The sequence below is a fragment of the Hypanus sabinus genome, chromosome 8, assembly GCF_030144855.1.
Source record: "Hypanus sabinus isolate sHypSab1 chromosome 8, sHypSab1.hap1, whole genome shotgun sequence".
Taxonomy (NCBI): domain Eukaryota; kingdom Metazoa; phylum Chordata; class Chondrichthyes; order Myliobatiformes; family Dasyatidae; genus Hypanus; species Hypanus sabinus.
Window position 1 is genome coordinate 15,177,357 of NC_082713.1, and position 26,247 is coordinate 15,203,603.

Genomic DNA, 26,247 nt, shown 5'->3' on the forward strand with positions numbered 1-26,247 from the left:
ATTCATGGTTCATTTTACACAGTCAAATTATACTGTATTTGTGATGGAATGGCCTGTCACAATGTGAGTGAAGATTTATATTATGGCCATGCTTTTCTCTAGTGTCTGAAGAATAGAGGGTGTAGAGTAAACAAAATTGTTCCTTTCATCCAGTGAGATGGGGAAAAAATGCTTAGTTAGTATTTACACACCATCAGGGAATACTCATTTCAGAGTGAGTAACTACTAGAATTTCTTCCTGCTCCAGAGACTTAAAGCAAAAGCATAGCAGAGGAAAAAACAGGAAAAGATATTTCCACTCTGGTGGTCTGAATCAGATTTGACAGTGGTGTGTCATATTTTGCAGCTTCCCCTGATAGCAAAGCTATATAAATTGAAGAGACTGATCAAGCTTGAAATTATTTCTTTTTCCCTGAAGTATAAAGAGAAGAGGGACAGGCTTTCATGGATGATTATTAACGGACAGCCTTCGGAACAGAATGTTAGGTGCTACTTAATGACTGACCTTGAGAGGTCTTGCTGACTTTTGTGGCTGCCAAGGAATTCATTCAATCAATCAACGGTTCATTATCATCAGAAGAGCTTAATTGAATTGCATATACTCAGTTAGGGTTCAGCATGAAAATTTATTGTGTTTTTGTCATCCAGTATTGATCAAAACGATAATATCACACAGAGACATAGGAAGCTAATCAGTCAAATGATGCATTATGGTCATAGCTGTTTTGAAAAGTGGCCATCAAGTTGTCAATGACCGATACTGTAAACATGAATGGAAGAAAAAAAAAACTACTTTTGTAAGCTTTTCTATTCTTGGGCATTGGTGTTTCCATGACGGGCCGTGATGCAACATGCAACCAGTCAGATACTCCCCTTGTGCAACCAGCCCGAGACTTTCCATGAAGCAACCAATCAGATACTCTCCATGGTGTAATCAGTCAGTATTCTTTTCATGATGCAACCAATCAGATATTCTCCATGATGTAAACTGTCAGATATTCTCCATGGTGTAACTTTGACAAACTTCTGTAGAGACACAGTGAGCTTCAGACCAGAAGTTCCTATAAAGGACTGTGAGAATACTGAGAGAATGATAGGGGTCTCTCTACCATTCATCAGGGACATTTATCAGTAGCGCTGCAAATGCAGGGCCCTTAGTACTAGTAAGGATCCCACCCATCCATCCAGCATCCTCTTGGGCTTTGTACCATCAGGCAGGAGACTCCAATGCATAAAAACAAGAACAGTCAGAATGAGAGAAAGAGTTTCTTCCCCAGACAATTAGGCTTCTGAATTCCCAACCGCATTTTGTTCTAAGTGTCACTGGTAATCTGTTCTATACCTTACAATATTTAAAAGTAATGAACCTTAGGACAATTTATGCGTGATTCATCTGTAGATTTTATCCTTACCTTCATAAGTTATCATGTGTTATGTGTAGTACTGTGCTTAGCACCATGGTTTGAAAAAAGGTTCTTGAGTTTCTATATATGTTATGTGGTTATATACATAATTAGTTAAATGACAATAAATTTGACTTGAAAGTATCCTGACCAGTATCATCATGGCCTGATATGGAAGCACCAAATGCCCAAGAATAGAGATGCCTTCAAATAGTAATGGATATAGTCCAGTTGATCACAGGAAACGCTCTCCCACCATTGAGAATATTGGAAGCTGTCATTGGAAGGAAATACAGGTAACTTTTAGGTCCCACATCACCAGGTTCAGGAACAGTTATTACCCTTTAACCATCAGGCTCCTGAACCAGTATGGTTAACCTCACTCACCTCAGCACTGAATTGATTCCACAACCTGCAGACTCGTTCTCAAGGACTCTACAACTCATATTCTCATTGTAAGCGGATAGGTCTCTGGTTCCTGACAGGATACCCCTAGGACCTTGAGGGAAGTTAGTGTAGAAATAGCAGGGGCTCTGACAGAAATATTTCAAATGTCAGTTGACACAGGGATGGTGCCAGAGGATTGGTGTATTGCTCATGTGGTTCCATTGTTGAAAAAGGGTTCTAAGAGTAGACCTAGCAATTATCGACCTGTAAGTTTGACATCAGTGGTGGGTAAATTAATGGAAAGTATTCTTAGAGATGATATATATAATTATCTGGATAGACAGGGTCTGATTAGGAACAGTCAACATGGATTTGTGCGTGGAAAGTTATGTTTTACAAATCTTATTGAATTTTTTGAAGAGGTTACTAGGAAAGTTGACATGGGTAAAGCAGTGGATGTTGTCTATATGGACTTCAGTAAGGCCTTTGACAAGGTTCCATACGGAAGGTTAGTTAGGAAGGTTCAATCAGTAGGTATTAATATTGAAGTAGTAAAATGGATTCAACAGTGCCTGGATGGGAGATGCCAGAGAGTAGTGATGGATAACTGTTTGTCAGGTTGGAGGCTGGTGACTAGAGGTGTGCCTCAGGGATCTGTACTGGGTCCAGTGTTGTTTGTCATATACATTAATGATCTGGATGATGGGGTGGTAAATTGGATTAGTAAGCATGCAGATGATACAAAAATAGGTGGTGTTGTGGATAATGAAGTAGGTTTTCAAAGTTTGCAGAGAGATTTAGGCCAGTTAGAAAGAGTGGGCTGAAAGATGGCAGATGGAGTTTAATGCTGATAAGTGTGAGGTGCTACATTTTGGTAGGACTAATCAAAATAGGACATACTTGGTAAATGGTAGGGCATTGAGGAATGCAGTAGAACAGAGTGACCCAGGATTAATGGTGCATAGTTCCCAGAAGGTGGAATCTCATGTGGATAGGGTGGTGAAGAAAGCATTTGGTATGCTGGCCTTTATAAATCAGAGCATTGAGTATAGGAATTGGGATGTAATGCTAAAATTGTACAAGGCATTGGTGAGGCCAAATTTGAAGTATTGTGTACAGTTCTGGTCACCAAATTATAGGAAAGGTATCAACAGAATAGAGAGAGTACAGAGGAGATTTACTATAATGTTACCTGGGTTTCAGCACCTAAGTTAGGTGAAAGGTTGAACAAGTTAGGTCTTTATTCTTTGGAGCGTAGAAGTTTGAGGGGGGACTTGATAGAGGTATTTAAAATTATGAGGGGGATAGATAGAGTTGATGTGGATAGGCTTTTTCCATTGAGAGTAGGGGAGATTCAAACAAGAGAATCTTGTTGAATGAGTTGAGAGTTAGGGGGCAAATGTTTAGGGGTAACACGAGGGGGAACTTCTTTACTCAGAGAGTGGTAACTGTGTGGAACGAGCTTCCAGTAGAAGTGGTAGAGGCAGGTTCGATATTGTCATTTTAAAAAAAATGGATTGGTATATGGACAGGAAAAGAATGGAGGGTTATTGGCTGAGTGCAGGTCGGTGGGACTAGGTGAGAATAAGTGTTCAGCACAGACTAGGAGGGCCGAGATAGCCTGTTTACATGCTGAATTGTTATAAGGTTATATGGTAATTTATATACTATTTATTTATTATTTTTGTATTTGCATTGTTTGGTGTATTCTGCACATGGGTTGTTTATCAGTCTTTGTGTATAGTTTTTAATTGATTCTATAGTATTTTTCTATATTTTGCATCAGTCTTCACCGTGGAAGACAGTAGCAATGTGTTGGATGTTGTAGTGTGTGAAGGAAGAAAGGTGGGTGCAGTTACTATTACAGGAGAGAAGGTGTTCAAAAAGCTAAAAGACTTAAATGTAGATAAGTCACCCGGACCAGATGAACTGTATCGAAGGCTTCTGAAAGAGGTAGCATTAGAGATTCTGGTGACATTAGAAATGATCTTTCAAAAATCATTGGACTCTGGCATGGTGCCAGAGGACTGGAAAATTGCAAATGTCACACCACTCTTTAGGAAAGGAGGAAGGCAGCAGAAAGGAAATTATAGACCATTTAGTCTGACCTCAGTAGTTGGGAAGATGTTAGAGTCAATTGTTAAGGATGAGATGATAGAGTACTTGGTGACACAGCACAAGATAGGACAAAGTCAACAGGGTTTCCTTCAGGGAAAATCTTGCCTGATGAACCATTTAAAATTCCTTGAGGAGATTACAAATAGGATAGATAAAGGGGATGCAGTGGAAGTTGTGTATTTGGACTTTCAGAAGGCCTTTGACAAGGTGCCACACATGAGATTGCTTACCAAGTTAAGAACCCATGGTATTCCAGGAAAGTTACTAACATGGTTAGAGCATTGTCTGATCGGTAGGAGGCAGCAAGTGGAAATAAAAGGATCCTTTTCTGGTTGGCTGGCAGCAACTAGTGGTGTTCCACAGGTGTCAGTGTTGGAACAACTTCTTTTTATGCTGTGTATCAATGACTGAGATGATGAAATAGATGGCTTTGTTGCCAAGTTTGCAGCTGATACAAACACTGGTGGAGGGGCAGGTGGTGTTGAGGAAACAGGTAGGCTGCAGAAGGACTTAGACAGATTAGGAGAATGGGCAAGAAAATGGCAAATGAAATACAAAGTTGGAAAATGCATGGTCATGCACTTTGGTAGTAGAAATAAATTTGCCAGCTATTTTCTTAATTGGGAGAAAATCCAGGAACCTGAGATGCAGAGGGAGTTGGGAGTCCTTGTGCAGAACACCCTGAAAGTTAACTTGCAGGTTGAGTTGGTGGTGAGGAAGGCAAATGCCATGTTAGCAGTCATTTCAAGAGGTCTAGAATACAAGAGTGAGGATGTGATGCTGAGGCTTTACAAGGCACTGGTGAGGCCTCACCTTGAGTATTGTGAACAGATTTGGGCCCCTCATCTTAGTAAAGATGTGCTGGGATTGGAGAGGGTCCAGAGGAGGTTCACAAGGATGATTCCAGGAATGAACGGGTTATTATACAAGCAATGTTTGGTGGCTCTGGGTCTGTACTCACTGAAGTTCAGAAGGATGATGGGGGATCTCATTGAAACCTTTCGAATGTTGACAGGCCTAGACAGAGTAGATGTCGATAGGATGTTCCCATGGTGGGAGAGTCTAGGACAAGAGGGCACAGCTTCAGGATAGAGGGGCGCCCTTTCAAAACAGAGATTTCTTTAGCCAAAGGATGGTGAATTTATGGAATTTGTTGTTATGTGCACCTCTGGAGGTGATTTGTAGATGCCAGATCATTGGGTGTATTTAAGGCAGACATTGATAGGTTCTTGATTGGACATGGCATCAAAGGTTACTGGGAGAAGGCTGGGAATCGGGGTTGAGGAAGAGAATAAAAAAGGGATTAGTCATGATTAAATGGCAGAGCAGATTTGATGGCCAGATGGCCTAATTCTGCTCCCATGTCTTATATTGAATACACACATGAAAATGAATCTCAGTGTAGTAAATGGTAACATACAGGCACTTTGATAATAAATTTACTCTGAACTGTGAAGAAAATCAACATGACCACAGAAAGTACCGGAGTATTCAGGATGTTTTTGAGAATTGAGAGTTCATGCATTGCGATCACTTAAGGGCTCTGGTTGAACAGTAGAATGAATGAAGCACTTCCAAAACTACCTTTCATGAAACTTAGCTTCTCTTTCAAAAGGAATTGATAGCTTTTTTGCCATCTTTACTAAAGATAAATGGAGGGGTAGGTAATGCTGGGGAAGTAAGGAACCTGCAGAAGAACTTAGATAGATAGGAGAAAGGGGGAAAATGTGGCAGATGGAAAATAGTGTAAGGAAGTGTGTGGTCATGTACTTTGATAGAAGGATTAAAAAGCAGACTGTTTTTCCAAAATTATTAAAAATTCAGAAATCATAGCTACAAAGATTGCCCAAATGTTAACTTGCAGGTTGAGTCAGTGGTAAGGAAGGAAGTTGCACAGTACAAGAATGTAGTGCTGAGAACACACACAGAATGCCGAAGGATCCAAGTAGGCCAGGCAACATCAATGGAATGGGGTAAACAGTTGACATTTCGAGCCAAGACCCTTCACCAGGACAGGAAGAAAAGATGAGAAGGTAGAGCAAGATGATGGGTGGAGAGGAGGAAGAAGTACAAGGTTGCAGATAGCAGGTGAAACTGGGAAGGGAGAGGTGTGAAGTAAAGAGCTGGGAATTTTCTTGGTGAAAGAGATAAAGGGTAGGAGAAGGGGATATCTGAAAGGAGAAGTTAGAAGGCAATGTAAGAAAGGGAAGGAGGAGGAGCATCAGAGGGAGGTGATGGGCAGATTAGGAGATAAGAAGAGAAAGGGAAATGGAAATGGAAATGCTGGGGTGGGGCAACTGCCAGAAGTTCAAGAAATTGATGTTCATGCTTCAGGTTGGAGGCTATCCAGACAGAATATAAGGTCTTGCTCCTCCAAGTTGAGTGTGGCCTCATCGCAGCAGTAGAGGAGACCATAAACTGACGTGTTGGAATGGGAATGGGTAGTTGAATTGAAATAGGTGGCCACTGGGAGATCACGCTTTTTTGGCAGATGGCGCATATGTGGTTGGCAAAGCAGTCTCCGAATCTACGACAGGTCTTACTGATATAAAGAAGGCCACACCGGGAGCACCAGATACTGTAGTTGACCCCAACAGTCGCTCAGGTGAAGTGTCAGCTCACCTGTTTGGAGCCCTAAATGGTAGTGTGAGAGGACACACAGGGTCAAGTATGGCACTTGTTCCACTTGCAAGGATAAGTACCAGGAGGGATGAAGAGCCAAGGAAGTCGCGTAGGGAGCAATCCCTGAGGAAAGCAAAATGTAGGGGGAGGGGCTTGGTGGTAGTGGTCTTTACTTCACCCCTCTCCCCCGCAGTTTCACCTACACTTACTACCTTGTACTTATTCCTCCCCTCCCCCTCCTTCTTGCTGTAACTTCTCATCCTTTTTCCCTGTCCTGATGAAGGGTCTTGGCCCAAAATGTCGACTGTATGCTCTTTTCTGTAGATGATGCCTAGCCTGCTGAATTCCTCCAACATTTTGTGCGTATTGCTTGGATTTCCAGCATCTGCAGATTTTCTCTTCAAAGTAATGCTGAAGCTTTATAAGGCACTGGTCAAACTGCATGTGCAGTATTGTGAGTAGTAATGGACCCATTATCTAAGAAACAATGTGCTGGCATTGGAAAAGTTCCAGAAGAGGTTCACGAGAATGATCCTGAAAATGAAAAGATTATTAATGTACGAGGAGTGCTTAATGGCACTAGACCTGTACTTGCTTGAATTTAGAATGAGAGAGCGTGTCTTACTGAATATGATCAAATATTGAAAGTCCTAGATAGAATGGACGGGGCGTGGATGTTTCCACCTTTGGGAGAGTCTAGGATCTGAAGACACAGCTTCAGAATGCAAGGATGTCCTTTTAGAACAGAAATGAAGAGAGTTTTTTTTTAGCTAGAGTGTGGTGAATCTGTGGAATTCATTGGCAGGTCATTGGGCAGACTTAAAGTGGAGCTTATTAGGTTCTTGATTAGTCAGGGTGTCAAAAGTTAAAGGGAGAAGACAGGAAAATGGGTTTGAGACGGATAATAGTCAAATGTCAGAGCAGACTGGATGGGCGAAGTGGACTAATTCTATTCTTACGTCTTATGGTCTTGCCCAGCCGTCAGGCGCTTTCTACCCCATATGTGGATGAGCCCATAGTTCACAGAATGACCTCATCCACCTCCTCAGAACCCACTGAACTGAAATGGAAGCAAGTCAACCTGAAACCTAAGAAGACAAGGAGGAAGGGCCTAGTGTTGGACAGTGTACTCAACTGTTAGTTCAGCACAGTAGAGTCTGCATATCAGAAAGATATGGGAAGGAGCAAAGACGTCTAATAAAAACAGAGTGCTAAAAATGCTCAGCAGGTCAAGCAGTTTAAATGCAGGAAAAAACAGAATCAACATTAAATGTCTTTTGTTGTATTTTCTCTGTCCTTAGATGCTGCCTAGCCTGCTGAATATTTCTAACATTCTTTAATTTTATATGTGAGTTTCTAATATTTTCTGATTTACCTCATGCTTTCTGTACTTGTTTATTCAAAGAAACATCTTCCATCAAATTCATCCTCGGCATTTGGCACTAGCCATGCTACATAGTCACATCTGTACCTTTGAAGTTCATGGCTCTGAGGCCAAGGGGACAAATTTGTGCAGAAGAATACACAACGTTATTATCCAGCACCTTTATCACATTGACAGGGGGTACATTTTTAAGCAGACATGCCTTAGCAGGCTTTTGCTAGCTCACCACCCAACACATAATATAAGATGCAACAGACAAAATGCTAGAGGAACTCAGCAGTTCAGGCGGCAGCTATGGAAATTAATAAACAGTCAACGTTTTGAGCCAAGACCCTTCATTACAACCTCAGCCCGAAACATCAATTGTTTATTCATTTCCATAGATGTGGCTTGACCTGCTGAGTTCCTCTGGCATTTTGTGTGTGTTGCTCTGGATTTCCTCCATCTGCAGAATCACTTCGTATACAAAGTAAGGTCTCTTCTTCCTTAAATCACTACACTGATCTATTATCTTGAGATGCCAATCCATTTCAAGTCCATCTCTGACAGTCAAATTCCTTCAGTGATTTCATGGGTGAAAGGATATGTATAAAGTAAATCTTTGAAATATTTATGCTTCTGAGAGGCCAGTGTTATCTTAAATGCCTTCTGTTTTAGCCAGTCTCTTGGCATTCACACATGTGGACCAATGAAGAACCCTACATCTCCTCAACCATTTAATTCTTGAACCACTATGCACAGTCTTAATCACTACCTCATTATAGCAACACTATGACAACTAAACTTCACTAAAATGAGCTTTTATTTGTTTTAATTAAGTTCTTATTTGGTCCAATGCTTCACCTTCTTGTTAAACATAGAAACATAGAAAACCTACAGCACAATACAGGCCCTTTGGCCCACAAAGTTGTGCCAAACATGTCCCTGCCTTAGAAATTATTAGGCTTATCCATAGCCCTCTATTTTTCTAAGCTCTGTGTACCTATCCAAAAGTCTCTTAAAAGACGCTATTGTATCCATCTCCACCACTGTCGCTGGCAGCCCATTCCATGCACTCACCACTCTCTGAGTAAAAAACTTACCCCTGGCATCTCCTCTGTACCAACTCCCCAGCAGCTTAAACCTGTGTCCTCTTGTGGCAGCCATTTCAGCCTCTGGCTATCCGATTCTATCATCTGCAACCCTTTGTTATCCCCATCTATTACTTCCAGCCTCTATTGCTATTTCCTCTCTCCCTTCCTTACCTAAACCCACCTGTCACTTGCCAGCTCTTGCTCCACCACTAACCACTTTGCCTCATCTCCTTATACTAGTCATTTTGCTGCTATTTTTTTCAGTTCAGGTGAAGGTTCTCGACCCCTAAATCAAGTTATGCCCAATATCCCCTAACCTGCTCAGATAATGCAGGGATTTGATTTTTTTTTACCGCATTTCAGCATCTGTAGTCTCTTGGATCTCTAACTCTGTGACTCTGTGCCGATCAATCGATGTAGAAGCCATTGTTCATAGCTGCTTATCACTACAAACATCATCTACAGCCTGCAAACCACGTTTGAGTTGTTGATTTATCACGTAAAAAGACAAGTAATCTATTCCACTCACACCTGCATTCCTCTGAAGGCCTTGTTGATATGCCTTTGCAAATCAAAAGATGACATGGTAGTGTAGTGGTTATTACAAAGCTCTACAGTGCAGATGACCTGGGTTCAATTCCCACCACTGCTTGTAAGGAGTTTGTACGTTCATCCCATGACCTCATGGGTCCCTCCAGGTGGTCTGGTTTCCTCATAACGTCCAAAGACCTACTGGTTGGCTGGTAGGTTAATTGGTCAAATCAGGGCGTGGCTGGATGGCCCACTTGAAGGGCCAGAAAGGACTGTTCCCTATTGTATCTCAGTAAATAACAGAATAAATGAATACACTATCTAATCACTTGTGGGTCAGTTCCTACTGGAAATAAAATTTTGAGTGCACTTTACTTGATAAAAGGAGAAATTATTCACATTCCCATTTGATTAACCTTCTACTGCCCACCTACCACACAGTTTCTACTCATGGACCATCAGCAGTTCTTACTGCCAGGGCTGCAGGCTTTCTATTAAAAATGCAAAAGCAAAAACAAACCCTCACTAAAAAGTTTGAAAATCATTGTCATAAATTTTGGAATATCAGTTTGCTGGGAGTAGCAGACATTCCTGTTTGTGGTTCTTCATACAGACTAGTTCCAAGATTCCTGTAAAATAGCATCTGCATAGACCTTACGAGGCACCACATAAGCAACAGAGCAGCTCAGGTTGTATCTATAGAGAGAAATGGACGGTCAATATTTTGGGGTCAAGACTCTTCAGCTGGTGTGGTAAAAATGGATGGTGCACATTTGAAGAGCAATGGATTTGGAGGCTGTGGAGGGAAGGTCTACAGTGGTGATGAGGTCAGTAATGGTGTGATTGACCTTGGTGGGGACTTGGTTTGGGGGTGGATAAGTTCCCCGTAAAACAAGATCAGGATATACCTTACAATGCAATGCACTGAGGTGCTGGAGGAATAGAGCAGGTTCAGGCAGCATCTATGAAGGAAAATGGGCAGCCAGTATTTTGGGTTCAAGCCCCATCAGCTTGACTGGCAGTAGAAATGGACAGTGCAGATTTGGGGAACATTTAGTATGCAGCCTGTGGAGGGGAGCTTTCTGGAGATGAAGAGGTCAGTGATAGTGTAGTGGACAGTGGTCTGATTATCTTTGGTGAGATCCCGATTCAGGGGCAGGTCAGAGGAGGTATCCAAGAGCTGCTCTCTAGTTTCTGCAAGGTGGAGGTAAGTCGGACCGACTGCATTGGCATTGCCCTTGTCTACTAATTTGATGGTGACATTGGGGCAGGTGTGAAAAGATAAGCGACTAGTGCTTTCGAGGGGGTAAGTTCAGAGTAGGGACTGGAGGAGGGTTACTGCGCAGGACCGAAAGAAGCTACAGAAAGTTGTAAAATTGATCAGATCCATCTTAGGTACTAGCCTCCATAGTAGCCAAGACATCTTCAAGGAACAGTGTCTCAAAAAGGCAATGTCCACTATTACGGACCCTATCATCCAGGGCATGTCCTCTTCTCATTGTTACCATCAGGTAGGAGGTACAGAAGTCTGAAGGCACACACTCAACAATTCAGAAATAGCTTCTTCCCCTCTGCCATCCAATTTTTAAATGAACTTTGAACCCATAAACACTACCTCACATTTTTATAATATATTATTTCTGTTTTTGCACTATTATTAATCTATTCAGTATACATATATACTGTAATTGATTTACTTGTTTATCTATTTATTTTATTTCTATATTATCAAGTATTGCATTCTGCTGTTGCTGCTAAGTTAACAAATTTCATGACACATGCAGGTAATAATAAACCTGATTCTGTATTCAGATTCTGGGGATGGTTGATGTCCCATCGACAGTTCTGTATACCATGATTTTCGGATTACCTAATGTTATCCTTGTGATTTTCTTGAGGATAGTGTCCCCATCAGAGAGTGATGTCAAGAGTGTGGGCATGGATGTGAAGCTCCCAGGATATTTACAAATTAGAAAACATTGGAAGACCAACATTCCTGATGTACCATTTACATTCCTTTCAGATTATCCCAAATCCCTTTACAGCCAATGAAAAGTTGTCACTGTGATAAAATAGAGATATACAGCAGTTGGTTTGAGAGCAGGGCCCAATAAAAAGCATGTGATAATGACTAGATCATCTGTTTTAGTGGTGTTGTGATGGATAAATAAAGATGTAAGGAATAAATAGCTTTATTTGTCACATGGACATTGAATCTTCCAAGCATACAGTGAAATGAGTCTTTTTGTGCCAATGACTAACCATCAGAGGATTGTGCTGGGGCAGCCCGCAAGAGCCATTGCAGTTCGGACGCCAACATAGCACGATCACAATTTACTAACCATAACCTATATGTGTTTGCACTGAGGGAAGAAACGGGAGCACCCAGAGGATACCCACATGGTCACGGGCAGAGCATAGAAACTCCTTACAGACAGCAGTGGGAATTGAACCCCGATCGGGAATCGCTGGTGCCATAAAGTATCGCACTAACTGCTGTGCTACCATGCTGCCCCACACCAGTCCTCCACAATATTCTGAAAACCCTGTCACATTTCAATACACAGTAAAGAAAGTAATTCATACAGAGTTCAGTATTGGACGTACTTGAAGCTGGTACCTGTTAGAAAGTTTGGGGCTTTCACACTTGGATTTGCTGTCACCTTTTGCCATGATGCAACACTGAGCATCATAGGAAGTCATTCCTGCCTGTTGCCATCAAACTTTGCAACTCCCCCCTCGGAGTGTCAGACACCCTGAGCCAATAGGCTCGTCCTGGACTAATTTCCACTTGGCATTATTTAATTATTTATGGTTTTATATTGTTATATTTCTACACTATTCTTGGTTGGTGCGACTGTAATGAAACCTAATTTCCCTTGGGATCAATAAAGTATGTCTGTCTGTCTGTCTGTCTGATTGCTACAGCACAGTTTGGAAGACATTCAGCACCACTGAATCAACTCCTAGTCCCACTCTCTCCCCAGCATCTCATGTTTATTTTTTCTCATCTGACTATCTAAGACCAGGATTAACCATGATTTCAATCACCCCTTAAACACTGACAAATGATTCCACATTAATCATTTATTCGGGGATCTAATGATTGCACATAGGTGTTAAGTTTGACAATGATGCAGCTGTTAACTGTGGATATGATATTGATCTTTGTCTCTGCAAGTTTTGCAAAGGTGTGATCTGAATGATTTTATTGGTTTTCCTTCACCTCAGTGTCAATTTGGCTTTGATCATCATTTGTTCCCTATTGGTTAATAGTTTTCCTAACTACATCCTTAACGATCAAAAGGATTTAAATTGAATCATGGAATCTTGAAAACTTGCAGCACAGGGAAGAGATCATTTAGTGCTGCAAACCCATGTTAGCTCTTTGAAAAAGGAAATGAAAATCAAACAAGAACTACAATGATGTAGGAAACATGGAAACTCTCAAGCAACCCACATAAGATGCTGCAAGAATTCAGCAATCATTTATGAAGGGGAATGAACAGTCAATGCTTCAGGGCAAGACTCTTCATCAAGACTGGAGAGGAAGGTCCAGGCCACAAAGTGAGGGGAAACTTGGTGATTGGTGGAAGGGGAGATGAAGTAAGACATTGGGAGATGATAGGTGAAAGAGTTAAAGGGCTGAAGAAGAAGGCATCTGATAGGACAACAGAGTGGACCATAGGAGAACGGGAAGGAGAGGCACTAGAGAGAGGTGATAGGCAAACGAGGACAAGAAGAGCAGTGAGAAGTGAATCAGAATGGAAAAAGAGAGAAGTGGGGAGAGGGGAGAAATTACTGGAAGTTAGAGAAGTCAGTGTTCATGTCATTAGGTTGGAGGCGACCCAGATGGAATATGAGCTGCTGCTCCTCCAGTCTGACTGTGAGTCATCGTGGCAACTCTCAGCAGGTCAGCTGTAAAGAGAGAAGCAGAGTAAATATCCCAGGTCAAAGTCTCCTCAGAACTGCTAAAGAGAGAAGACATGTTAAAAGTTGAAGAGATGATGGTGAATGTACACATCTGAATGGGTGAGGCCAAGGCTGGTGTGAAGTTACATTGTTAGGTCAACCGCTCCAAGGGTTAATGGGCAATTAGAGAGAAACTAAACAAAATTTATGAAATTGGTGAATAGAAAGGACCATCAAAGCTGGGGAACTCTAGGGCTTTTTTTAACTAAACTAGAAAAGTTCATTGACACAAAAGTACACAAAATATGAACATTGAATATTTACAAGATAGTTAATAAATTCAAATTAAAATAGAATTATTACTATCTATAAGACAGTCAGTTCTTGGATATACCTATGATTTTAGGCTGTGCTGGTGGAAATAATATTCATTGTAGACATTCAAACCAGGATAAGATCTACACAGTGACTGGCGAGGTACTGACAAGTGTTGTAGAATTGAGGAACTTAGGAATACAAGTACACAGTTCACCGAAAGTGGTCATACAGGTAGACTGAGTGGTGCCTTCATCTGCCATGGCAGTGAATTTTAGAGTAGGGACATTATGTTGCATTACTATAAGTCATTAATGAGATCACATTGTGCTATGCTGGTTTCCCTGTGATAGGAAAAATATTATTAAGCTGGAGAGGGTGCAGAAGAGATTTACAGGGATGCTATCTGGAATAGAGAACCAGAGAGAGATTGGCCATGCAAGAGCTTTACTCATGGATGACCTCAGAGAAGTTCATAAAATCATTGAGGAGTACTCATGATGAGTAGCCATAGAATTTTCACCAGGGTCAGGGAGTACAAAAGTAGAACTATATTACTCTATGACTCCATTACAAAATTAACCCACAGTTAGACGATTTACGGCAGAAGTGGCCAATTCTAATAAAGGCAAAGAAAGCAAGTAAAATTCAATACCGACTCCAGAAGAAAGATGAAAGGTTGTCCCTCTGCCCCCACACACAAAGTTACTGAAAGGAACTCATTCTGTGGCAGAACCACACCACTTTGCCTAGTCAAATTTCAAAGCTATCTGTACCATATAGCCTACTGGATAATATGGGACTATTTTATGTCATAGTAACACGTTATTGAGCATGCGCTATTGTGTGCATATTAAACTGTATATATGTGTTCAGTTTGGGTTCCGTAAGTGAAGAACCCTGTTAACGTAGCTCCAGTCTCCAGCATTTTTATTAATGATATTGTTGTGTAAATAGCCACATACACAACGAATTGGTGACGAGGTTAATGAACCTACATTGTATCGGAATGCCGTGTTTTAATTGATAACAGCACTTGGAGGAAGTGTGGAAAGAACAAGCAAAGGAGCGGGAAAAAGGAGGCAGAGTGAAGCCACAAATCTGAGAGGAATGGGAATTCGGCCAGAGTCAGGAATGTCGGGAGACTGAGAGACACAGTCAGAGCCGCGGCACATCCAGGCGAGACCACAGCCATCGCTGAACACCAGGGCTAAGGGTCTGCCTGCCTCAAAAGGCTGCTAAAAAGAAAGGAGCAACACACACATCTAGCCAGAGTACGCTTGCGATGCTAGAAAAAAAAGGTCACGTGAGTCAAAAAGAAAGCAAGGGACCAAAGCTAAATTGACAGAACAAGGATAAATTAACATAGCAAGGATGACATTAATTGGAACTATTACAGCATTTGATAGTGAAAACTGGTAAACTTAGGCTATGTCCACACTAGACCGGATAAATCCGTAACTGAAGCTTTTTCTCTTCGTTTTGGCCCTCTGTCCACCCTGAAACGGCATTTTCCTCCCCTGAAGATGGAGCTTTTCTAGAACACCCTCCAGAGTGTGTAAATTTTAGAACACTGGATTGGGCAGAATAATGTGGACGGGGTAACCAGAGATTTTTTAAAACGCTGTCATGACGTGCCGGAACAGATGGTGACATTTCATTGTTTCCTTGAACGCAACCCTCACGCAACCTAACAATTTTAGAACAGACAACAATGAGACTGAAGCCAGAAGAGTTAGAAATGTACTCACAAAATACTTTGACCCATAACTTACTGAATAAATAAGTATACTCACTTTGTCCTGTTTTCTGTCCTTGCTTATATGAAGGTGGTTTACCTATTTATGCAAGTACTTCTCTGACAATAGATGTGTAACAGCCTAATGTAACCTTGTACGGAAATACAAGATAACACTGATGCAGACATGTTTTATACATTTAACAAGGTGCTTTATTAATGCAACAGAGTTAGTCAGTTTTTCAATGTTCATCGTCAGCCAGGTCATACTGTCCATGAACTCCCTGTTGGTTGTCTCCACACGCTCCAGTATTTGCTTTTATTTAGTTTTAAGTTCTCCTGCACAAGAGCCAACAGCTATCTGTCACTTGGCAATTTCCTTTTACGTTTTTCTAGTCTGTAACTGCACAAACGTGCACATTCACAACGTGATTCACACCAAACATGTTGCTTGTTTTCTGTAGATGTGTCCTATGCATGCCCAGTAGGAGGAGATTCAACCAAATATCCATTTTAATGTGGACAGAGGTATTTTCAAAAATGCTTGGTGTGGATGCCTATTGTTTTTACGCAAAACTGGCATTTTCAAAATTATCCTGTCTAGTGTGGACGTAGCCTTATATCGAAAGAAATCAATTATATTGTGATGCTAAAAATGTTAATGAAAGAAAGAAAGTCAGCATCTTACTTAGTGTAATGGGCACGAAAACATACGGCCTGCTATGGAGCTTGTTAACCCCTGAAAAGCCAGCTGACAAAACGTTCAAGCAAATCGTAGACACTCTCCAACAGCATTTAGACCTCAAATCACTGGTCATTGCTGAAAGACAAATTTTACAATAGGAATTAGAGCAAAAATGAAAGCATTTCTGAATATTGTGCTGAATTGTGCAAATTATCAGAAAATTGTCAATTTGGAACAGTCCTGTCGGACACATTGAGGGATAGGTTAGTGTGTGGCATGTACTGTGAAACCACACAGAAGAAACAACTGTGTGAAAAAGAACGTACATTTGAGAAAGCGCTAAACATCTCATTATCATTAGAAACAGTTGCACAAGGTGCTTCTGAGATACAACAAAAATCTCTGGAATATGCCACAAGTAAAATGTCACTGAACAGAAATGAAGGAAAGAAATGCTACCGTTGTGGGAACATGTCACATGACCCTGAGGACTGTTGGTTTAAAGACAAGGAATGCAGGAACTCTGGCAAACAAGGCCACGCTGGCTGAGTATGCAAAGCTGGTAAACAGCAGGAAAAGGGCAAGGTACAGAGAAACAAGAAACCCCAGGAAGGAAAATACAACAGGGTACACAAAATGAAAGAAGGCAGTTCTGAAGAAAATGGCTCAGACAAAAGCGAATTGTCTTGTCTACAACTTGACAATGTGAAAGAGACAGAGGATCGAAGAGTAATAAGGATCACTCCACAAGTGGCAGGCATGAGGCTGAAAATGGAGTTGGACACAGGCTCAGCTTTACAGAGATCTCTGTACGCGACTACAAACGACTGATTACTTCTGAAACAAACTAAACTGCTGCTGAAGACTTACACAGGACAGAATGTGTGCCCCGAAGTTAAAACTAAAGTGACAGTGAGCTCCGGGGACAAAACACAGCAGCTGAACATCCATGTACTGGAAAACGGAGGACCACCATTGCTGGGACGTGAATGGCTCAGAATTGGCACACCATCAAGGCACTAGATGTGTCAACAAGGGAGAGCAGCTCGGAGGGGAAGATGCCTGCAGCTCTCCTCTCACCCATTGTCGACTACAACAACGAAAAGGAGGGGCTAGACAGTGTCAACAGGGAGACAGATTTTGCCAATAAGCAGGATGATAAAGACTACCTGGAAGTAAAAGAACATATGTACCAGGAGAAATTGACATCTCTCAAAAGACAGCTACAGCAGTTACAGGAAGGCACTTTGCAGGAGTATCAGAAAAGGATGAAGAAACTAGATCAACGATACAAGCAAGGAATATGAAATGCAGAGCTTTTTCTGCAACTGGAGACAGAAAACGTGGAAAGGAATTATATTAGAGAGAAGAAAGAAGCGGAGAGAGTGCAGGATCCCCATCTCAGACCGGCCCGAGCCACAACCACCTCACCCAGCCTGTCCACACCATGAGCGAGGCCGAGACGGAGCCGCAATCTGAACAGCAGCAGCAGGAACAGCCAAACAAACCCAAATCCTCCGGGGAGAAGAAAGGTTCTTAGAACAGTAAAGTGATTCAACATACGAAATGGGTATGGATTCATCAACAGGAATGATACAAAGGAAGATGCGTTTGTACCTCAGACTGCTATAAAAAAAGAATAACCCATGGAAATATCTCCGCAGTGTTGGAGACGGTGAAACTGTGGAGTTTGACGTAGTGGAAGGTGAAAAGGGTACTGAAGCAGCAAACATAACTGGTCCCGGAGGAGTTCCAGTCCACGGAAGGCGAAATGTCACTGATAGAAATCGTTATCGTCACTGCAACCCTTGCCACTGAGGTCCACCACGTAATTACCAACAGAACATTGAAGATGGAGAAAACCAAGATTATCAAAATCAGCAACATAGTCCTCCTCACAGAAGACAGCGTTACCCACCTTACTTTGTTCATTGTCGCTATGGTTGCCGCCCACAATACAGCAACCAGCCTCATGGAGAAATTACTGATGGTGATGAAATAAATTAAAACTAGGTTGCTGGGGAAGAAGGTAAACTTAACCGAGGACAAAATCAATTCCATTCTAACAGAACAGCTTTCGCACAAGGTAAATCTTGAACCAATTTTTTTCCTCCATTGAGAATCATACACTTTGTGGGAAAGTTTATTTTGCACATACATATTTTGAATCCTCAGCCAATGTGTCTTGTTTTTCACAAAGAAGTTGGGAAACAGCATCAAAATAGAGGCGACTTCTGGCAACAAACTGTAAGGTTTCTTTTAACACACACAAAATGCTGGTGGAACGCAGCAGGCCAGGCTGCATCTATAGGGAGAAACATTGTCGACGTTTCGGGCTGAGACCCTTCGTCAGGCCTAACTGAAAGGAAAGATAGTAAGAGATTTGAAAGTAGGTTTCTATTGTTGTATTTTCACACTTGTGTTGAATGTGCATCTGAAGGAATTCTCCCTCTTGAGCCAGACAGCTAGCACTGCAGGTAATCTTTAATATCAGCAAAACTGTACTTTAACAGCAGTTTCAGAGCAATGGAACAAACAACAGAATTTCAATAAAACTGCTGCACAAAATGGTGAAAGATTACTGGTAAAGTAGTGATCTTTCTGCGAGTCATTGCATTGTCCCAACTTTTGAATAACTAGCAGAGACAGCAGATCACTGACGACTTCTTTTGTTGGTGGCAAGTCTGCTTTGAAGCAGACGATGGAATCTCCCTGTGCTCAGAGGTCAACTTTTCATGACTTTTATATGGATATCTGCATTAAAACAAACAAGTTTATTGACAAACGTTAATCAGAGGGGCAGAGAAGACCCTCCCCAAAGACGAGTTATAAGAGTTATAATAATTATTATTATGTTACTTTGTTATAATTCCATATTATTAAGTTACTAATTAAACACTGGGTGGTCGTCTATATATTAAGGGTACACATACAATATTTGTTTAGCGTAAAAAAAGTTGATACACTTTTTAAATAAAAGGGGAAGAGTATTTTTATTAATGATATTAATACACATCACTATAATGATACACAACACTATCAAATATTTCTGATAAATATTCAAGAATCTTTCAAGCCCATTAAGAATTAATTTTGTTTTTGAATATTTGAACAATTATTTTAAAAAAGCATTTTAGGCAATATTGCAGGTATGGGGGCTGATAAGATTGCTATGCTAGAGTCTGGCAAAGTCCCAGAAGACATTATAGTCTCCTTCTGTGCAGTAATGCAGAAAAAAAAATAGCAGCACTCAAATAAACTCAAGTCAATGACAGCCTTACCTTCCCACTCCTGTTCACATCCAGTGAAATCAATGACAGGCAACTCAATCGGCAGATCTTACCTGGTGTAAAATAATCAAGTACAGTACTGTGCAAAAGTCTTAGAAACCTAGATTTTTATATAGCTTCAGATGGTGTAGTCTCCACTGCGCCTTGATCGCAACATCATTGAGGCTGTTCGGGATTACCTGGAGAGACAGAAGCAAGTGAGACAGCCAAAGTCTGCAATAGAACTGTGGCAGCTTCTTCAAGATGCTTGAAACAACCTACCAGCTGATTTTCTTATAAAACTACACAACACGGTACCGAAGAGGATTGATGCTGTTTTAAAGGCAAAGTGTGGTCACAGCATATATTGATTTGAACAACAACACACACAAAATGCTGGTAGAACACAGCAGGCTAGGCAACATCTATAGGAAGAAGCGATGTCGACGTTTTGGGCCGAGACCCTTCGCTGTTGTTTGAATTTCCAGCATCTGCAGATTTCCTCATATATTGATTTGATTTAGGTTTTTACGGTTTACTCTTTATAGTAACTTTGTTTTGATATTTAGAAACTTTTCATTTTGTTATTTTTGAAAGCATCTTCGCTTGACAGAATTTTTTGATATTTTAGCAAAACTTTTGCACAGTACTCTAGATTCTTCATCATAACAACAGAGGTTTTCCACAGTTTCACTGAATAAAAAAGGAGGAAAGGGTTAGATTGAACCTTCATGGATGTTAAACGTCAACTCAACATTGTGGGTCAAGGGGTCTGTTCCGTGCTGTAATGTTCTATGTTCTAACAAATCATGAATGGATGGCTACCAGGAAATTTGGGATTCTGCCTTTCTGTACACTTTTACGGGAATCATGAACTTGGAGGTGCCAGCATTTACTTCAGAATCTGTCCTATCCAGTCCAATGGTCGTAGCCTAGAAAAAGACTCAAGAACCAGCACAGAGATTTGGACAAACTATCAAAATTGACAGATGAAATGTGCATAATGCTCTGGCCTGGTTCAGATGGTTCATATTTTTTTTCCCTGGCATGCTGTTTGATTGGGTTACTGTTGAAGATAAGAGATGGGAGAGTTGTATCCCATCCAATTAGGCTGGCTAGATTTAGGGGAGGTTTCTATGGTGAGGAACACAAAGGTTGGGCTTGAGGCTTTGTTGGGAAAGAAGAGAGAAAACACCAAAGAAAAGAAGTCATAGGAGTCGACCCAGAGTGGGGCTGTGATTCAATGAAGCCCAGGGTGTCACAACCGTGGATTCCGCAGTGCAGTGGATACGGTAAATGTGCTTGTGAATTTGCACGTGTCAGCTGACTATTATTTAATTGTGACAGTACTTATCTCTATACTTGTCGTCTTAGTGCCTGTCGAGACTTGGACAGAGCATAGCTACGCTTCGCTGCTGTTTTGCATTCAGCCTTCCCTGAGATATTGGACTTTCAAGTCAACTGACTATGAAGACAATCGGTATTCACTTAATGTTTAGATGCTCTTTTCAGCCGCAGTGTAGGCTTTGTTTTCTTTTTGAGATTTTTAGTTAACAGCCCAGTTTGGCCTAGTGCTTATTGTTTTATTTTCCCTTTAACAATGTTTGTATTAAAGTCTGAGAACTATCGACCTGCTTCAGTGTCTCTCACTCTGCACTTGGAACACATCTGAATGGGGCAACATGGAGAGATCGAAGGAGGATCAGTGAAGGGTAAACCGTGAGCTCCAACTTGTGCACATCAGACTTTCACTAAAATGGACCCTTTTCTTTTTTTGTCTTTCTGTTACTATCCCTTTAGTCAAATTAAGAAATATAAAGCTAAATTGTTTAATTGCATATGGTGTACTGTCCGTTAATTTGTGGCGCAGGGTAACAGATGATGCAGCATCTACACAAGCAGGGGTATGTAGGGGGGGCTTGCACTTCAGTCTCCCACATTTGGTGGGGCCAGAGATTGTCTTCCCTAGAATTACGGAGCCAGCGGAACCAGAGTGTTACCCGTGCTTGACTTCAAATGCAGAATATGTAGCGGAGATGGTTCACAGATGAGTTGCAGGAATAAAGAGAAACTCATCGCTATGCGAGCAACAAACAATCGATAGGTTGAACACCATGTGTGGCAGGAAAGGGACTGTCGACATTCTGGGTCTAGGACGGGACATCACCACTGCTTTAATATGGCCCGAAGGTTCTGCAAGCGCTCAGAGCATTTCACATGATGCTTGTCAGAATAACTTTAGGAGCATTGACCCTGATACAGTAATACTGGTACTGGTACTGGCTTGTTATTGTCATTTGTACCAAGACAGCTGTACAGTCTCCCGAGGAGACTGAGGTCCTTTGGAGTATGCAGGCCTCTCCTTCGCATGTTCTACCAGTCCGTTGTCAGTAGTACAATCTTTTACACAGTGGTGGGCTGGGGCAATGGCAATCCCACGGGTGATGCCAACAGGCTCAATAAGCTGATTAGAAAGGCTGAACAACACACACAAAATGCTGGTGGAACACAGCAGGCGAGGCAGCATCTATAGGGAGAAGCACTGTCGACATCTCGGCCCGAAACGTCAACAGCGCTTCTCCCTGTAGATGCTGCCTAGCCTGCTGTGTTCCACCAGCACTTTGTGTGTGTTGTTCGAATTTCCATCATCTGCAGATTTCCTCATGTTTGCTCTTTAGAAAGGCTGGCTATGTTATAGGAGCCAAACTGGACACTATGGATGCTGCGATAGAACAAAGGACCCTAATGAAAATCCAGACAATTCTGGACAATGTTTCTTGTCCTCTGCATGCCACCTTGGCTGAACAGAGGAGCACTTTCGGTAGTAGGCTAAGACAACTGTGCTGCTCCAAAGAGTGCTATATTAGGTCATGTTACCCTCAGTCATTAGGCTTTATATTAGTCAACCTATAGCTGGGGAAGTGATGACCCCCCCCCCTCCTATTAGACAGTTTGTGATAACTTATTTTTTATTCTTTGTACTTCTCTTCTAGTATTTAATCTGAGCACTTGTAATGCTACTGTGACACTAATTTTCTTTAGGATTAATAAAGTATCTGTCTAAGATGCAGCAGAAGTTTGATTTGCATACTGTTTCTACAGATCAAAGCGTTACACCGTGCATTGAGTTAGAATAAGGTAAAAACAATAACAATGCATAATAAAATGCTGGCCGGTAGTGCAATGGCATCTGCACTGAAATTCTGGGCGAGTGGTTCTGGGTTTGAATCTGGCCGGCCCTTTGCATGCTTTCCGTTCCTGCTGGTTTGAGCGTCGAGCTGGCAACCAGGGTTTGTAAAGAGCAGACAAATGCTAAAGAAATAGCAAGGTTGCCACCCAATGCGCCACAGAGCATGGAGAGGAGCAACAAAAATGCAGAATGAAGTGTAGAATCGACTGAAAAAATTAAGTGCATGGAATTGATGAAATGCAGGATCTTAATGAGGTAGATTGTGAGGCCAAGATTCTGTCTTATCGTACAAAAGTCTGATAAGAGTAGGATACAAGCTGCCCATGGGCCTTGTGGTAGGTGATATCGGGCTTTTATATCTTCTGCCCGATGGGAGAGGGGAAAAGAGAAGAGCGAATGTAGTAAAATTATAATACAGCAATATTGATACATTACACTGTTGTGCCAAAATGCATATTTAACTGTGCGCCTCCTCTTGTGTACAGAAGAATGAGCACCCATGTTGTTGATGAGATTGGTAATTCTTTTGGCAGTTTACTGGGGTGGAAGAATTGCTCACTACAAAGGCTGAAATTTATCCCAGAACCAGCTAAAACAATGAGTAACAGGGAGGTTTGTTTGCATAGTGTGGTAAGGTATTATTATGAACTCCCTGGGGCATACCTGAGAACTGATTAGGAACTGTTTAGAGCTGCTATGTGTCTATTATATCGAATATTGAAAGGCCTCAAAAGAGGAGGATGTTTTCTATAGTGGGGAGTCCAGATCGAGGGAGCATAAAATAATGTCCCTTTAGAACAGAGATGTGGTGGAATTTCTTTCGCCAGAGGGTGGTGAATCTGTGCAATTCCTTGGCACGGACGGTCTAGAGTGCGGCTGTTGATTCGTAAGGGCATCAAGGCTTATGGGGATAAGGCAGGAGGATGAGGTTGAGAGGGATAATAAATCAGCCATGGTTAAATGTTGCAGTAGATGCGATGGGCAGAATGGCCCAATTCTACTCCTGTGTCTGATGGTTTTATATTTTTGTGTGGAAATATAGAATACTGTTGGAGTGCACTAAATGTCCTTTTATAGAAATGCTAGATTGTTCACACATCTATTTATTTATTTATTATTGAGATACTGCAAGGATAGGCTCTTTGAGCCACACTACCTAGCAATGCCCAGATTTAATCCTAGGCTAATGACAGGACAATTCAGAATGACCTATTAACCTACCAGTTACTATGTCTTTGGACCATGGGAGGAAACTGGAGCACCCAAAGGTAACCCACGCGGTCATGGGGAGAATGTACAAACTCCTTACATCCTTACAGACAGCAGTGGGTATTGAACCCATGTTCCTAGTACTGCAAAGTGTTGTGCTAACCACTACGCTACTGTGCCTCCCAGAACCAACATGTAGAGTTTTATATGAGCATCCAGAAGTTGACTCTCCCATGTGTATATACCATGCTTTTATCAAGTTGCTGAAATACTTGCAATCAGATTTGGGCAGAATTATATAATGGAACTGAATTGAGTTTACCAAGGCATTGAGCCAATGTACTCGGATAGCATCTGCAGCTTGGAAGCATGTTGATATGACGACTTTATTTTTGTAACAATTGCACTCTTGGGAAATTCACTGGCAAAATGGGCAGTCTATTTTGTATTTAGTTGTAAAATCAACATCACATTAAATAAGTGGAAGAAATAAGGGGGTTTACTTGTTTGGCGGTTTATCCAGGTAACATATGTGGTGAGAGAAAGGGTCGTAGACCTGAAATGCAATTCTTTTTCTCTACAGCAAACGCTAACTAACCTGCTGAGGCCATAAGGCAGAGGAGTAGAATTAGGCCATTCTGCCCACTGTGACCAGATAGGCTGAATGTCGAATGTCCTGAGTATTGGAACCATTTTCTGATTTCCAGGATCTGTAGGTTTTTTTTTCCTTTCAATGAGCATTCATCCATTTTAAGTTATGGAGCAGAGGAGATTTATGAAGATACTGCTGGGACTCCAGAGACTGAGTTAGAGAGAGAGGTTGAGCATTTTGGGACATAATTTTTGGAATAAAGGAGAATGTCAGGTTATGAGAGTATAAAATCATGAAGGACATACTGTAGATAGGGTCAAGGTACACATCATTTATTTCCCAAAGTTGGGGAATGAAGAACTAAAGATCTAACTCAATAAGACCCTGATTACACCATACTTGGAATATGGTCTACTTGAACTACCGGTAATGCCCCCCCCCCCCACCTTGTCCATTCCCCATTCCCTTTTCAATCTCTCACCTTATCTCCTTGCCTGCCCATCGCCTTCCTCTGGTGCTCCTCCCCCTTTTCTTTCTTCCATGGCCTTCTGTCCTCTCCTGTCAGATTCTCCCTTCCTCAGCCCTGTATCTCTTTCATCAATCAACTGACAATATCTATTTCCGAGAGTTTAAATGTCTAATCCCAGACAGCATGCATTTAAAGTTAGAGGGGGTAATTTCAAAGGCGACGTGAGAGACAAGTTTGGTACACAGAGGGTGGTGGGTGCCTGGAATACGTTGCCTGGGGTGGTGGTAGAGGCCGAAACATTGGAAATGGTTAAGAGACATTCAGATAAGCTCTGGAATGTGAGAAAAATGGAAGGGTAAGAGACTCCTGGAGCTCTGAAAAATAAAGGGCAATGGGTAACCCTGGGTAATTTCTAAGGTAAGGACATGCTTGGCACAGCTTTGTGGGCTGAAGGGCCTGTATTGTGCTGTAGGTTTTCTATGTTTCTGTGATATGGACATTGTGTAGGCAGAAGAGATTAGTTTAGTTAGCTGTTTGATTACTGATTTAATTGTGGGCTAAGGGCCTTTTCCTGCACTGTTATTGATGTTTTTGATAAATAATGTCAAAAGAAAACTCAATAGTAAGGCAGTGTTCATGACATGGTTTATTGTCTGTTCAGAAATCTGATGGCAGAGGGGAAGAAACTATTCCTAAAGTATTGAGTGTTCATCTTCAGGCTCCTGTAAATCCTCCCTGATGGTAGAAATTAGCTGAGGCGATGTCCTAGGTGGTGACGGTCCTTAGTGATGGATGTCTCCTTCTTGAGGCAATACCTTTCAAAGATGTCTGCAATAGTGGGGAGGCTGAGTTTGCAATCCTCTGTAGTTTTCTCCAATCCTGTGCATTAGAACCTACATACAACCAGGCAAAATCCTCTCCACTGTCCTTGGGGAAGATTCAAAAAGGGCAGAAATTCTAAATCGAGTTTCATTTGGAGAAGGAAGTCGGAGGATCAGAACGGGAGTGTGGCAGGAGCCATTTTGATTTTTTCTTATTCTCATCGGAGTTAAGAGAGGTGGGACTGTGCAGGCATGTGATGTCTAGCAGTGAAGCGGGGAAGATTTAAAAAGGACACAGCCTTTATACAGCCTTATATAGCCGGCAGTGTTCTTTGCGGGCAGCAGAGTGAGCCAGGAGTAGAGTGTAGGCTTAAGGGCTTTGGCTCAACAGCCTTAGGCGGAAACGGGCGAGGCAAGGTAGGTTTAGGTTTCAGTTTTTCCTGTTATTTGAGGGAAGGGGGAAGTATGAGTGTGAGGGCAACTTGTTGCTCTCGGTGTCGGATGTGGGAGGTGCTGGAGTCTCCTAGCC

At 41.7% G+C, this 26,247-nt stretch overlaps 1 protein-coding gene and 1 pseudogene across 1 annotated transcript in view; both read left to right on the forward strand.

The window, feature by feature from the left end:
• Window positions 1-26,247, forward strand: part of il1rapl2 (interleukin 1 receptor accessory protein-like 2) — a 658,932-nt gene that overhangs the window by 43,886 nt on the left and 588,799 nt on the right. The gene's annotated exons all lie outside the window — the stretch shown is intronic.
• On the forward strand, window positions 17,445-18,404 carry LOC132397703 (Y-box-binding protein 1-like; annotated as a pseudogene).